Source organism: Bombyx mori, chromosome 1 (assembly GCF_030269925.1).
Source record: "Bombyx mori chromosome 1, ASM3026992v2".
NCBI lineage: Eukaryota > Metazoa > Arthropoda > Insecta > Lepidoptera > Bombycidae > Bombyx > Bombyx mori.
In genome coordinates, this window is record NC_085107.1 from 5497373 (window position 1) to 5511620 (window position 14248).

The window sequence follows — 14248 nt, forward strand, 5'->3', positions numbered from 1 at the left end:
TATGGGTTAATTCGCTCATCGAGCCCTTCGTCGCAAGCGACGGGTTCGACGCGGGCGGTGACCGGTGCGTGTGGTGCCTAAAAGCCCCGTAAATGGATCCAAAGCCACGCTATCTCATGTAGTTCGAATGGAGCCGACGTCATTATGTTAGCGAAAATTGCTTGGCGATCTAATTATCGATCATACACTTATAGACAACGATTAGCAAGATGTGTACCTACGACAGAATAAGTTCTGAATGCTGATCAACTTCTTAGGATTCTTAGAAATTAATTAAACTACATATTGATATTTCACAAAATCACGAATCGAATGACCGTCTAAATTAGTTGACTTTGTATTTTGCTCGGTTATTGCGAGTAGGAAACATAATTAAACCTTTATTTTATTGCTTAGATATGTCACAGCCCACCTGGTGTGAAGTGGTTACTGGAGCCCATAGACGTAACTGCCGCCACCCACCTTGAGATATAAGTTCTAAGGTCTCAATATAGTTATAACGGCTGCCCCACTCTTCAAACCGAAACGCATTACTGCTTCACGGCAGAAAATAGGCAGGGTGGTGGTGCTTACCCGTGCGGAGTCACAAGATGTCCTACCACCAATAATTACGCAAATTAGAACTTTGCGGGCTTGATTTTTATTACACGATGTTATTCCTTCACCGTGGAAGCCAATCGTGAACATTTGTCGAGTACGTATTTCATTAGAAATATTGGTATCCGCCTGCAGGACTCGAAAACCGGTGCATCGCCAGATACGAATGCACCGGACGTTTTATCTTTTAGGCCACGACGACTACAATAAGTTAACTAATGGTTTCGCCGATAAAATAGGCAGACTGGCACGTATTTCGTTAGAAAGTTATACACCAGACTGGAAACAACGGCGTGATGACTCACAAATCTGGTAGAAAATACAGGAAAATTGTTTAGGAAAATAAGTCCATGGGACTATCGTCAACGCACGATCAGGAAGTGGACGAAATGAAGTCGGTATCTTTCAGCTTACCAGTTTCTACTGTTTAATTTCCTAACAGATTACAATAATTGTGGAAAAATCTAGGACACAAATCTTATTTCTTCTTTTTAGAAATCGTGAAATAAAAATGATATGGCACTAAATGTCAACTTTTAATGAAACGTCATTTTCCAGCTAACTAAATGTTTGAAAATAGTGCAGGAAGAACGACGACGAAGGAAGTGAATAATATAGTAAATAACAACACGACCGAAGCTATCCATATACTTATTTTACTGATTAATATTACAAATGTGAAGATGTGTTTTTCTTTCTGTGTATTTGTTTGTCATTCTTTCACTTCGAAATGAAACAACGGATTAATATTGTTTCTTTTAAAGTTAGTTGGTTAATTAAAGTAAGTTATTAGCTCACGTGAGTGACATAAGCTAAGTTATATCCCGAGAAAACTTCTCATTCCCAGTGGAAAATACTTTGATACTGTCCCATACCCACGCGGCTGAAGCCACGGGTAAAAGCTAGTATTTCTATATGAACAAATCTAGTATTTTTATTTAAAAAACCCACGTAATTATTTCGATATATATACATATTGAAACTTCTGTACAGCAGTTTATAAATTGGCTCCTCTTTGTATATGTTCACTGAATTGTATCATGGCCTTGATTTTTGGGAAGCATGACAACAGTATCTATCTTTAAAAGCAATATTTTAAAAAGAGAGTTTGTTAAGACAAGCATGTACGTTCTGTACACCGATGAAAATAAAAATAGATCAGTCGTAAATTAAATAATTACAAACTATCAAATATGTTTACGTTTTAGGGTAATTTTAAACAGCCAGTGGATAATTTTCCACCTGACTAAGGCAGTCACTGGATCTGACATTAAAATGAAATTAAGAAATCTGAGAAGTAATTTGTTAATTGTTAATACAATAATAATACGTTATTTACGAAAGTTGTATTTGGATCTTGATCTACCCGGCATAATCCTTAGACTAATACCACACCGTTCCTTCTCCTCGCTTCGGTTTCCTCAATGCTGAGAGTCGTGACCGCTTCCTCGCAACAGAGCTTATTGTGGATCACTCTACTGCATTTATTCCTGTCTACCGCCGAGTGTAGAGCGTGGACTGTGATGCCGAGAGTAATGCGAATCTGGTCAGTTCAACGTGTCGGACCTCTACCTCGTGGTCTTTTTCCGTCCACTTTGGCAGTGCTTCTCTAAGTTGCCGTCATCCTTTCTGGCAATGCGAGCAAAGTATTCCAGAACTCTATGTATGCTGATGGTAGAAAGCCTCGTCTGTGTCTGGAGTTCTTGGAGTGACGTACTTACCAGGAAATCTTTAGCAAAATCCCAAACACTTGGAACAAGTGATATATTAATGCAAATAGGATTTTCAATATTTATTTTCTATCACTTTGTCCTGTTAATAAAATACTTTAAGCTATCATTCTATGACTACGAAAACTGTAAAGTATTAGGATAAAAAGTAATCTGAGTTAAATTTTCATTGTTTTTCAGTTATTTTTATGTTATCATTGTCCGAGACTGGCCGTCATACCTGAGGGGTCAAGATCAGTTGTCAGTCAGTTTAATGAAAGTTTGAAAATACCGTGGGTATGTATACAAATCCTAGAGAAACTCCACCTTATTGAAGAGCTCTATAGAAGAGCTATAGACTATAGAAGACTTAAATCGGTTTCTACCAATTTTTTATCATTTACTTTTTTTTGTTCCTACTCATTCTGATAGCCTTGAGAGGCTATTTCAGCTTCTCCTTGACGTGTAGGGTGAGCTCACGGGGTTCAAACCGGGAGTGTTGCTAACACTGGCCCTAGCAAGAGTAGTGCTTCGCAGAATCTACCACCCGATCGGAAACGCGACCCACTGAGAAGATCCGGCGAGAAACTCAGTGGGCTGTGTCTATGGGTTAATTTACTAGTCGAGCCCTTCGTTGCAAGCGGCGGTTCGTCAAGGACGGTGACCGGTACTTGAGGTACCTAAAAGCATCGTTAATGTATCAGGAGGATCCGTAATGACGTGTTTAGGGCGACGTCGACTGTTTACCGTTCGGTCCACAGGATCAGTTATGTCATTTACTAATTGAAGAATGGTTAAAGTCGGGCTACACAGCTTAATGTGTTGTCGTACTTCACCGATTAGCGAACCATTTCTTTTCTATTTTGTGTTCTATTCTTTGACCCTAAAGATACCTAAGAGCTCGTCTATTTAATCTCTCAAGAACAACAGCATCACCAATATGAGACAACGACAGGGATATGAAGGAAAAAAACTAATAATAATTCTATTTTTAATCGAGTATCCAAGTCGATCGATAGATAAACGTCATCGAGAAAGTTTTGTAACGCCATCGTGACGATGACTGCACCAGGTGCAGTGCCAAACGGGTTCACTCGTTGTCGCAACGTTGATTCATTCATTAATAAATAAATTAATTTAAAAATAGATTTTTATTCACGTACACTGACGATGGGAAAAACGTCATGACACGAGCCAAACATGAACTAAAAGTACGTAGGCGCAGACTAAAGCCAGTTCTTAGATACCAATGTTTATTGTGGGCTATTATTAAATCTTGTTAATTCTTAGCACGTTTAACGAGAACCATATTTCGTGTTTTAGGTATGTTGTACCTACCGATTTTTATTACGTAGAACGTGTTCACGTACGACCTGGTGTTAAGAGGCTAACGGAGCCCAGACCTCACACCGTCAATGCCACCACCATCCAACCAACTTGTAGGTAAATTTTTTTCTACAGGAGAAAATCGCCGGATCCCTACCCGCGTGGTAGATGGAGTATGTGGGAGTTGAACCTCCCTAAAAACTCCTGCCGCTTACAGCCGGCGCCCTACCCCAGACCGGGCCGGAGCCCAGTCGGGACTACCGAGATGGCGGGACAAGGTTGATGCAGAGCATATTACACCCATCCCGCCAAACTTGTAGGGTTTTTTTTCCGAACTTGTAGGGTAGGCGTTGTATATGATAGAGGAGTACGGAAGGAGAAAGCATGTTGCGCCGACCCCAGGGGACTGGGAGAAGGGCAAGAGAATAATGATGATATATTTATATTACATACTAGCTGGCCCGGCAAACGTTGTTTTGCCATATAAATTATTTCTAGTAAAGATAAATAACCTAGATACCGACTGCAGCGCCATCTGCCGGGCTGATTTGTAAATCTACACCATTCTCGAATCCACCTGAAGGTACACAGAAAAGTTAATTAAAATCGGTCCAACCATTTAGGAGTTCAGTGACAAACACGCACAGAATATTATATTACATATTTTATCCCTTAGAATATATTTTACTTTTGAGCATATTACTGTTGTATTTGTGATCGACCTCATAGAACCGTTTAACATTATCTAAGAATAGAAAATGAAACACAGAAAACTATTTACAGTTAAATTACAATTATTATTATTGTAGTAATTATTATTTGTGTGTGCCAAACAAATTTCATGAAAAGCTTAAAATGTAAAAACAAAACGTATTACTTATGGAAAATGTGAAGTTTATATAAATTTACGTTATTTTACAGCTTAATTTTAAGTTGATACTGAAAAAAATATATACAAAAATTAAACACAGTAATAAATAAAAAACTGAATAATATATTTTCAACTTTAGCGTTACATTGATTTTCTCACTGGATGTGCTTTCCTGAAACAGATCTCGAAAATATTTAAATGTAAAATCTTGTAATTATTTAATGTAAATCGGCCATCGCCAATGGTATAGGCATTTACCTCGATATTCGTTAGATGAAACGCTCCAGCCACTATGACTCACGGAATGTTTATTTCAAAGTGATTCACGTTTACGCGTTGAAAACTAAGACGGGAATAATTTTCGGCTATTATTGAACGTTTTCCACTACGGTATGTGTTTGAACACGTTGCTTCTGAAACTTCTAGAACGTTTGAGTTCTTCGACACAACAGTTGCGATAATTTCAACTCAGATCTCATTTTTTCTTTTTATATTTTTATCTCGTTTATGCGAACATTGCGCTTTTAAAATATGTAAGCGGTGAAGAGAAAATAGTTTTTAAAACATAGAGGATTTTTTTTAAAACAATATAATCTATACTAAAATCTATACTTCGCACTGTTATCATATCTCCTTAAGTTTTCCTCCTATTTGTTTCTGTCACTATGGAAAATGATGAAAAGTAATATGAAAATCCTATTATGACTTATGTACTAAATAAAATAAAAACTAATTATGTGGTGTCGTGGGACACCAGGTAGGAACGAAGTTCCTTCGGCTAATGTAGAATCGACACAATTTGCAAAAAAAAAATCGTGCTCAATTTTATGTTGGTTTTCTTGATTTTTCTCTTAAATTTTGCTGATAAGTTTTTATTTAAGTACAGGAAAGTATTTAGGAAATTCAGTATTTTAGGAAATAATAAATTACGTAAAATAAAAATAAAATCGTAATTCAAATTATCAAGTAAAATAACAAAATATGTCTCTTTATTTTTGTTTGACGACATAAAATTACATAGAAATAGAAATAATTACAAAATAGAGAGAGAAGGGATGAGAAAACGAAAAGAAGGAGGGAAAAAGAGAAAGGTATTACACTACTCGCTTGTGTATACGACTGTCGCGCCTGCGCACGTCTCATTTAACGGTTTTATTCCACTCACTTTTTTCCACGGATTTTTTCCACGCACTTTTTTCCACGGATTTTTTCTTACGGTTTTACTATCACATTTTTTTCAGTTCGGTCGAGCAGCAAAATCCCTATCCCTTCCAAGCCTGCCGTAAGGAACTTTGTTCCAAAAAGTTTTTACATTTATTAATTAATTTGCATTAAGAAACTAATCTAAGAACTAAATAATGCTTAACTACGAACATATCTGATAGTTTTTTTGATAAATGAGATACAATAATATATGCTTCTTCACTTTGTCGTGTGTATGGGTTTCAATAACAAATTAAAGCTATGTAATTCGCGAGTTATCTATGTGATTTTGATTGGATATTAGCATTTATTTTATTATATATAAGTGAAGGAAATCAACCCTCAACTGTTTAAACATGATAGTGCGTCACTGACAGTGTTGGAATTTTTAGCTAATACGCACTCCCAAACTATGAATCAAGAATTCTTAATTAAAACTACTGGTCCCGCTGTACTCGAAATTCGGCTGTAATTAATTGAAATTATAAGTTTGAACATTATTAAGGTTTTATTGTCAAATACTATTATTATACTTCTATAATCACAGATTTCTTTTTTTTTATTGCTTATATGGGTGGACGAGCTCACAGCCCACCTGGTGTTAAGTGGTTACTGGAGCCCATAGACATCCTCAACGTAAATGCGCCACCCACCTTGAGATACAAGTTCTAAGGTCTCAAGTATAGTAACGACGGCTGCCCCACCCTTCAAACCGAAACGCATTACTGCTTCACGGCAGAAATAGGCAGGGTGGTGGTACCCACCCGCGCCAAGATTTTGCCAAGATTTTGCCAAGACTACACTGTAGATATTAAAGATAAACAATATTAACTCATTCTCAATTTGACTACAGACTTTAAGCACTAACAAAAGGTTGACAATAAACAAAGAGCATATAACTAGTCAGGTCATAAATTCTGTCACATGTTTAATGTAAAATAATTGAAACAAGTTTATTCATTATGTAACCATTCATATACCAAAATGAACTTAACAAAACATAGATTCTTATGACACTAAAGTTTATTCAAAATGACCTCCGTGATTTTGAATACAGGCCTTCAATCTGCGCGGCCAGTCGTCTATCGCAGCACGAACGAGGTCCATGTCAATATCGGCGGCTGCCTTAATCAAGGATGTCTTGAGTGACTCCAAATTGGGATGAGGCTTTGAGCACGCCTTTTCCTCCAAGTGTTGCCATATCTTGTAATCTAACGGATTCAAATCTGGACTGGAGGAGGGCCAGTCTTCGTGCCGGATGAAGTCGATTTCACGCGCCGCCAGCCAGTCTTGTGTGCTCTTCGCTCTATGAGCTGGCGCCGAATCTTGTTGGAATACCCAGTGCCTGTTATTGAACATGGTATGAGAAACAGGTTCCACAAGGTTCGTCAGGACTGTATTTTGATACACAACTGCATTCGTTTTTACACCTTTCTCATAAAAATGTACCTCTGTTAAGCCCCAATAAGAAACTCCCAACCATACCATGAGCGAGGATGGAAAATGACCTCGTTGGACACGCGGAATACGGTTGCTCGCTTCTTCACTACTGTGTGCGTACACCTTATCATTTTGTTTGTTGTAGCTCTCTTCTACGGTAAAAAAATTTTCATCCGAAAAAAGAATTTCCCGATATTTTTTTCCCGCGTACCGCTTCAATAAAGCACGGCATCTCTTCAGTCTCAGGTCCATTAGACGAGCATTCAAACGATGTCCTGTTTTTCTTCGATACGCCCGAAGCCCTAAGTCTTCATTTAACACCCTTTTCACCGTGGTTCTGCTTAACCCCATCTGAAGGGCCAACAGTTTCTGCTTACGTTTGGGATTTCTTTGAATTCGCGCCTTCACAGCTTTTATCACTGCTGGAGTCCTAACAGACCGAGGGCGACCACTTCTTGACCTGTCATCTACACTAAAGTCTTCATTGTATCGTTTGATGGTACGATAAACGAATCTTTTGGTTATATTCAAATTTTTCAGTATGTTAAAAATTTGAATTGGCGCGTAACCGCAACGATGCAACGCAATAACTGCAACACGGTCTTCTTTAAGCGTCCACTCCATATTTAAAAATGAGTAAAATTCTAAAAGTATACATTTTTATTTTCATGAACAATTCGAAATTCGAATTCAATAAACTTTTTTGTGGCCAGCATTCTAAAAGAAAAGTTTTTACTGTGTGACAATACTTATGACCTGACTAGGTATTATGTGTCTGTGTGTGTGTCAAATAAATGGTAGTGTTTGTAATGTTTTTTTTTTGTGGTTTAATGTAATATTAATGTAATATATAATTTAAAAAGAATATTAGCATTCTGCACTATATTCTCTATAAGTGTGGGAAATTTCATTATCCTCCGTCCGCACAATTTTCGTAAAAAGGAGTACAAAGTTTTTGCTTTACGTATTAATATATATATATATATAGATATCACGACACGCCAAGGAGCGATGCTGAATTCACTTTGATTTTTCGCCATTTTCGCATATTACCATCTTTTAAATCCTTTATGTATTTATAATATTTTAGTTAAACTGCAAATATTTGCATCTACGTTATCCTAAAAAAAAGCCAGTCTTAAATACGTCAATCCGTAAGCTAGATTAATGAAACAAATGTTCTGTAATAAACAGCTAACCTATTTCTAAGGAGTAAAATTTATTACCGCACCGGTATTAATTATTGTTACAAGTAATAATTAGCATTAAGATGTAACGTATTAACTGATTCATTAATACATACGAAACATGCATGATTAACGTATTGAGGGCATATCATGCATGCAGGACGCACATGTATTCTATATGTAACACGATCAGTGATAAACTGACCCTTAAATTCTGAAATTATAATTTGCGTAATGACTGTTAGTGGAACGTCTTGTAAGTCCGCAACGGTAGGTACCACCACCTTGAGTATTTCTGCGGTTTTATTTCGGTTTGAAGGATGGGGCAGCCGTGGTACTGTAAAAACTGAGAGCTTAGAATTTATATCTCAATGTAGGCGGCGGCATCTACGTTGTTGGAATCTGATAGCAGGAATCTTCCGATCTACGGTATTAATTACATTTTGCGTAAATGTATTTAACAAATCTTAATTTACCATAATAATTGCAACGTTATCAGGTGCTTTTTAAAGGTAATATAGGTTATTTAATTAAAATTTTAAATACAAACATGTTTTTACTGACTTTTTATAAGCAATTGTTAATAATAATAAAGTTTAAAAAGCATATATAAGAGATTAATTCTTATTTTAGTAGGCTTACTAGAAACTCGATTTTATAAAAAAGATTAAGACATATTTATTTTCGATTAGCTATAATTAGAAGTGCTTAACGATATGTTAACCTTATAACATTTTACAGTAGAATTGATTTCTTGCATATACGAATAAGCAACCGCGTAGAGAAAAAGTTTACATTACAAAATAATAAATTCATCTTATTTTTGAGCGTGTAATTGTTAAGAACACAACCTGACGAATATTTCCTGTGTCGAACGTTTTCGTCTTTTGTGAAAACTTAGATTTAAAAAATAATAATTACATAATTGTGTGGAATTATAAAATCTTTGATATATTTTCAAATATTCGATCGTCGCGGGGTATTAGATAAATTTGAAACACTTTACAAAATACATAAAACAATCAAACTGTACGAAAGTTTATAGCCAGGTTTTTTTTTTTTTTTGAGTTCCTCAAATAACACGCAGGTTGGCAACGAGCTCGGTGTTTTAACGACGGCACAACATACGGATCAAAATAAACTTTATCGGATTCCATCTCTAGCTCCTAGAGAAAGATTCATTTACGATTGAGTTAGATAATTATGTAATAGGCAACTGGACGTCGCTTGTATGCATTCAATTAATTTTCATTGGTAACCATCAAATTATTATTACCATTCTACTCTTTATTTAGAGAATTAGATTATTTAAATAAAAACGAGGTTCTGTTTATTTTTTTGCAAACTCAAAATCCCATTAATTGAATTTGAAATAATCCATTTACACGTGTGCTCGGCGATAAACGAATTGTAATTTACTTGAACGAATAAATAATTAAAATCCGGCTACCTAGTTTCAAGGACACATAGTTGGATTTAAAGTGCCCATTGCGGCAAGTAATTGCGGCAAGTAAAGCCCTAGCAGGTAAAACTAATTAGTTTTTAAAATTATTTAAAAAATATATATATTGGATTTTTTCGTAAAACGAGTGAGATAGAGAGAGATAGAAGAATACACTTTATTTCACACCAAAACACAATTAACATTTTTAAAGAAAACAGTCAACAATCAGGTTGTACAATAAGCGGTCTTATTGCTAAAAGGGATCTCTTCCAGACGATCGTTTTATTCACAGAAATTCAGAGAAGATAAAAATACAGTAGGTATGTTACGGTGAATTATTTCAACAATACATTATTACAGAAATTACATACACACAATAAATAGATATATACAGTTTACATATAATAAGAAGTCAGTATATGAATTATATAGAAATATACTTACATATTAATTATGGAGGGTAAAGGTAAGGAGAACCGTCTCTGTGTGTGAAAAAGTGTCCGTTAAAATCTGCTAAATAAGGGTGGCGCAGTAAGTAGCAACGGGTAAATTTTAAAAAAGGCGCTGTAAGTTATTAGTATAAGATAGTGAAATAAATTAAAATGTGGTGTCGTGGGACACCAGGTAGGAACGAAGTTCCTTCGGCTAATGTAGAATCGACACAATTTGAAAAAAAAAATCGTGCTCAATTTTATGTTGGTTTTCTTGATTTTTCTCTTAAATTTTGCTGATTAGTTTTTATTTAAGTACAGGAAAGTATTTAGGAAATTCAGTATTTTAGGAAATAATAAATTACGTAAAATAAAAATAAAATCGTAATTCAAATAATCAATTAAAATAACAAAATATGTCTCTTTATTTTTGTTTGACAACATAAAATTACATAGAAATAGAAATAATTACAAAATAGAGAGAGAAGGGATGAGAGAACGAAAAGAAAGAGGGAGAAAGAGAAATGTATTATACACTACTCGCTTGTGCATACGACTGTCGCGCCAGCGCACGTCTCATTTAACGGTTTTATTCCACGCACTTTTTTCCACGGATTTTTTCCACGCACTTTTTTCCACGGATTTTTTCTTACGGTTTTACTATCACATTTTTTTCAGTTCGGTCGCGCAGCAAAATCCCTATCCCCTCCAAGCCTGCCGTAAGGAACTTCGTTCCAATAAAAACGGACCAAAGAACTGTAAACACTACAAAATCCGAAAAAGTATTTTATTTAAAGCTGATAAGAAAATGCAATCGATGTCTCCACGTTTTACCACAGCAATAGTTTTAGGTTATATTGACGAAATTAGTTTGGACTACGTAAACATGTGAGGTCTTATATATTACACTGTCACTACCTACTCTAGTCATTAAATATGTATATTAAATTTCCTAACTCAGTATACTTCAATCAGATAACAGTTGCTCAATTCATATCATACCCTGTACCTATGCTGGCGCCATTCTGTTATTTAGTGCTAAATGTGAGACACTTTTTCAAACTTCTCCCATATAAGACGGTTCTCCTTACCTCTACCCTCCATAATATTAATAGACTTACATACGAATAACGAATGTGATTAAAAAAGATTCGTTCATTTTATCATTCATTCATTCATTCATTCATTCATTTTATCTTACCCTTAGCCGTAATAACACAGTTTCTCTTATCGAACTCATTGAAATACGAATACAAATACGCTTGATGGCTCAAGGACACATAATCTTGAACCTTGGACTTGTTCAATTCCATTACGGTGATTGCCACTGAAGATCCTGGTTACGTCAGAAGCAATATAAAAGCTAGTTTTATTAGCTTGTTCCACTTTCCCACGTTACTGAACCTATCGCTGTGAATTTCAGCATGCAACATTGTATTAAAACCGCAGTCTTAGTGCTTCATTTAAAATGATCTAAATTTATTCTTATAATAATTTATTACTACTGGTCCCGCAGTAGTCGGAATTCGACTATAATTAATTGAAATTATAAGCTTGAACATAATTAAGGTTCTATTATCAGACTATTACTCGTATACTTCTATAATCACAGATTTCGCCAAGACTACACTGTAGACAAATAATACTAAAGATAAACAATATTAACCTATTCTCAATTTGACCACAGACTTTAAGCAAAAACAAAAGTCTGAAAATAAACAAAGAGTGTGTGTGTGTGTGTGTGTCTGTCAAATACATGGTAGTGTATGTAATGTTTTTTTTATTGATTTAATGTATTATTAATGCATAATATAAAAAAAATATAGCATTCTGCACTCTTTCTCCATATTCTCTATAAGTGTGGGAGATTTCATATTCCTCCGTCCGCAAATTTTTTCGTAAAAAGGGGTACAATGTTTTTGCTTCACGCATTATTATATAGACAAAGAGCATGATACGAAGTTAATTGGGTCTTGTAATTCAATACACTTCAGTTATTTATTTTAAAAATAAATTATTACTAAATATCGTTGGTATTTTACTTATGTCAAAAGTATCTCATAGTGTTTAGTATATAGGTTTCAAAAAGATTTAAATTGTTAAGAAATACACTATAACTTCGGCCGAGGCCTGGTACCATCTCATTTCGCATGTGGCACGGGTGTGGCTGCAGACCCAGCAGAACTTTTTATCTCCGTACGAATAATCGGAGCTGGACGTCAAGTCAGAAATGACGTAATCGTTCCGGATCTGGGACACTTAAGATATTCATCCGGAGGCTCGCTCGCGCAATTTACGAGCGGATTACGGTGGCCTCCATTACGCCCTCACATAACGAGTACCCTTCATGCCCTCGTGGATGTGGACTTTTCCTTCTACCCTAGAATTTTTCCACTCACTTCCTGTGTGTTGCTTTGTACTGAGCAATTCAGTAACAGTATGACATACAGCTTTAGTGATTAAAATAGTTTTCAGGCTTACCGATAACACGTCAGTGTTGGTAGGTCGTGATGCTGTCCACGTATAATTGTCTATGATGCACTGCATTTGAATTTGAATTATGTTCCTTTTACTTTTGATGTGCGGTGTCATTCTAAAATATATTTTCTCATATACAAGTAAACACAATGTTTCAAGTATTTTTACGTTTTAATTAATTGCTATAGCCACTAGTCCACCCTATTAGACAGCAACCAATTGCCCTTGCCCCGTATGGGTAGGGAGCATCTTCCCGTGCAATAGGTTTTCCCCGAGGCTTGTTCCGTGCCCAATACGGATGCACGACGACCCGTTCTTCTCCAGTAACTTGATGATTGAAGATTAGTCTCTTATGACGTATATAAGTTCATCAAGATAGTCCTTGACAACGAAACGAAATGTGTGAAAGTTGCACTGCTAGCATATTTAGCATCTGAGGTAATTGATGCAATTCTGTTCTGGAAGGTCGAGTCGTAAGGCCGGTTTCAATATTTCCAAATAAGTATGCACCGAAAACGTCTTTCACGATTACCCATAAGACACAGCCCACTTAGTTTCTCGTTGGATTGTCTTAGTAGGTCGCGATTCCGACCCTGTGGTAGATTCAGCTTTCACTACTCTTTTTACGGCAGATGTCAACAATATTTCTCAGTCTGAGCCCCACGAGCACGCCCAGCACCCCTCGAGGTTAGGGATAAGTAAGTAAAAAAAACATGACTTAAGAATAATATCCAATGATATAAAAAATAGACGGCATATAGCCTGGATATATCCAGCAGTGTATCTTTTTTACGTGCTCGCATTGCTAACAGCGCCCATCAATGGAGGAGCATCGCTCTACGTCTGACTGCCCTGGAAGCGAGTAACGATGACGAAACGCAATCCTGTCCATCGACAGCCACGACTACGCCAAAGAATCTTTTCAGTTATGTACCTGATGACAAAAAACAAAAAGTATTTGTTAAATACGTAACTAGTGGTATGTGCGTACTAAGCGGGTGATTGCCAAGTTTTTTTAGATTTTTTTTATTGCTTAGATGGGTGGACGAGCTCACAGCCCACCTGGTGTTGAGTGGTTACTGGAGCCCATAGATATCTATAACGTAAATGCGCCACCCACCTTGAGATATAAATTCTAAGGTCTCAAGTACAGTTACAACGGCTGCCCCACCCTTCAAACCGAAACGCATTACTGCTTCACGGCAGAAATAGGCAGGGCGGCGGTACCTACCCGTGCGGTCTCACAAGAGGTCCTACCACCAGTAATCCACCTATTTTTCCGCAGAACGGTTATGCGTTTACCAATCTCCTGGTGCTCGTTATTTTTAAAACACGGATTGAAGGGTCTAATTAATTAAGGTAATCAAAGAATTCTTTCCATAATTCATCCAAAAATTGCCAAATATAGTAGGAAGGAGGAACTAGGTGAGTACGAGTAGTCTTCGATTAAAATGGTCTCGACCTTCAGACATTATGAGGACGACTGAAGGAAGCAAGAAGTAGTCTTCGAGTAAAATAACCTGAGCGACAACCAGGATTGTTTAGACGAATTTACTCTGAAA

General features: G+C 36.3%; 1 long non-coding RNA gene across 1 annotated transcript; it reads left to right on the top strand.

The window, feature by feature from the left end:
- Positions 1–1123: 1123 nt before the first annotated feature.
- Positions 1124–3450, top strand: LOC134198810 (uncharacterized). The gene is made up of 3 exons (XR_009973019.1): positions 1124–1360; positions 2508–2603; positions 3196–3450. It is a non-coding gene; the product is annotated as an uncharacterized LOC134198810 (long non-coding RNA).
- The last annotated feature ends 10798 nt before the right edge of the window (positions 3451–14248 follow it).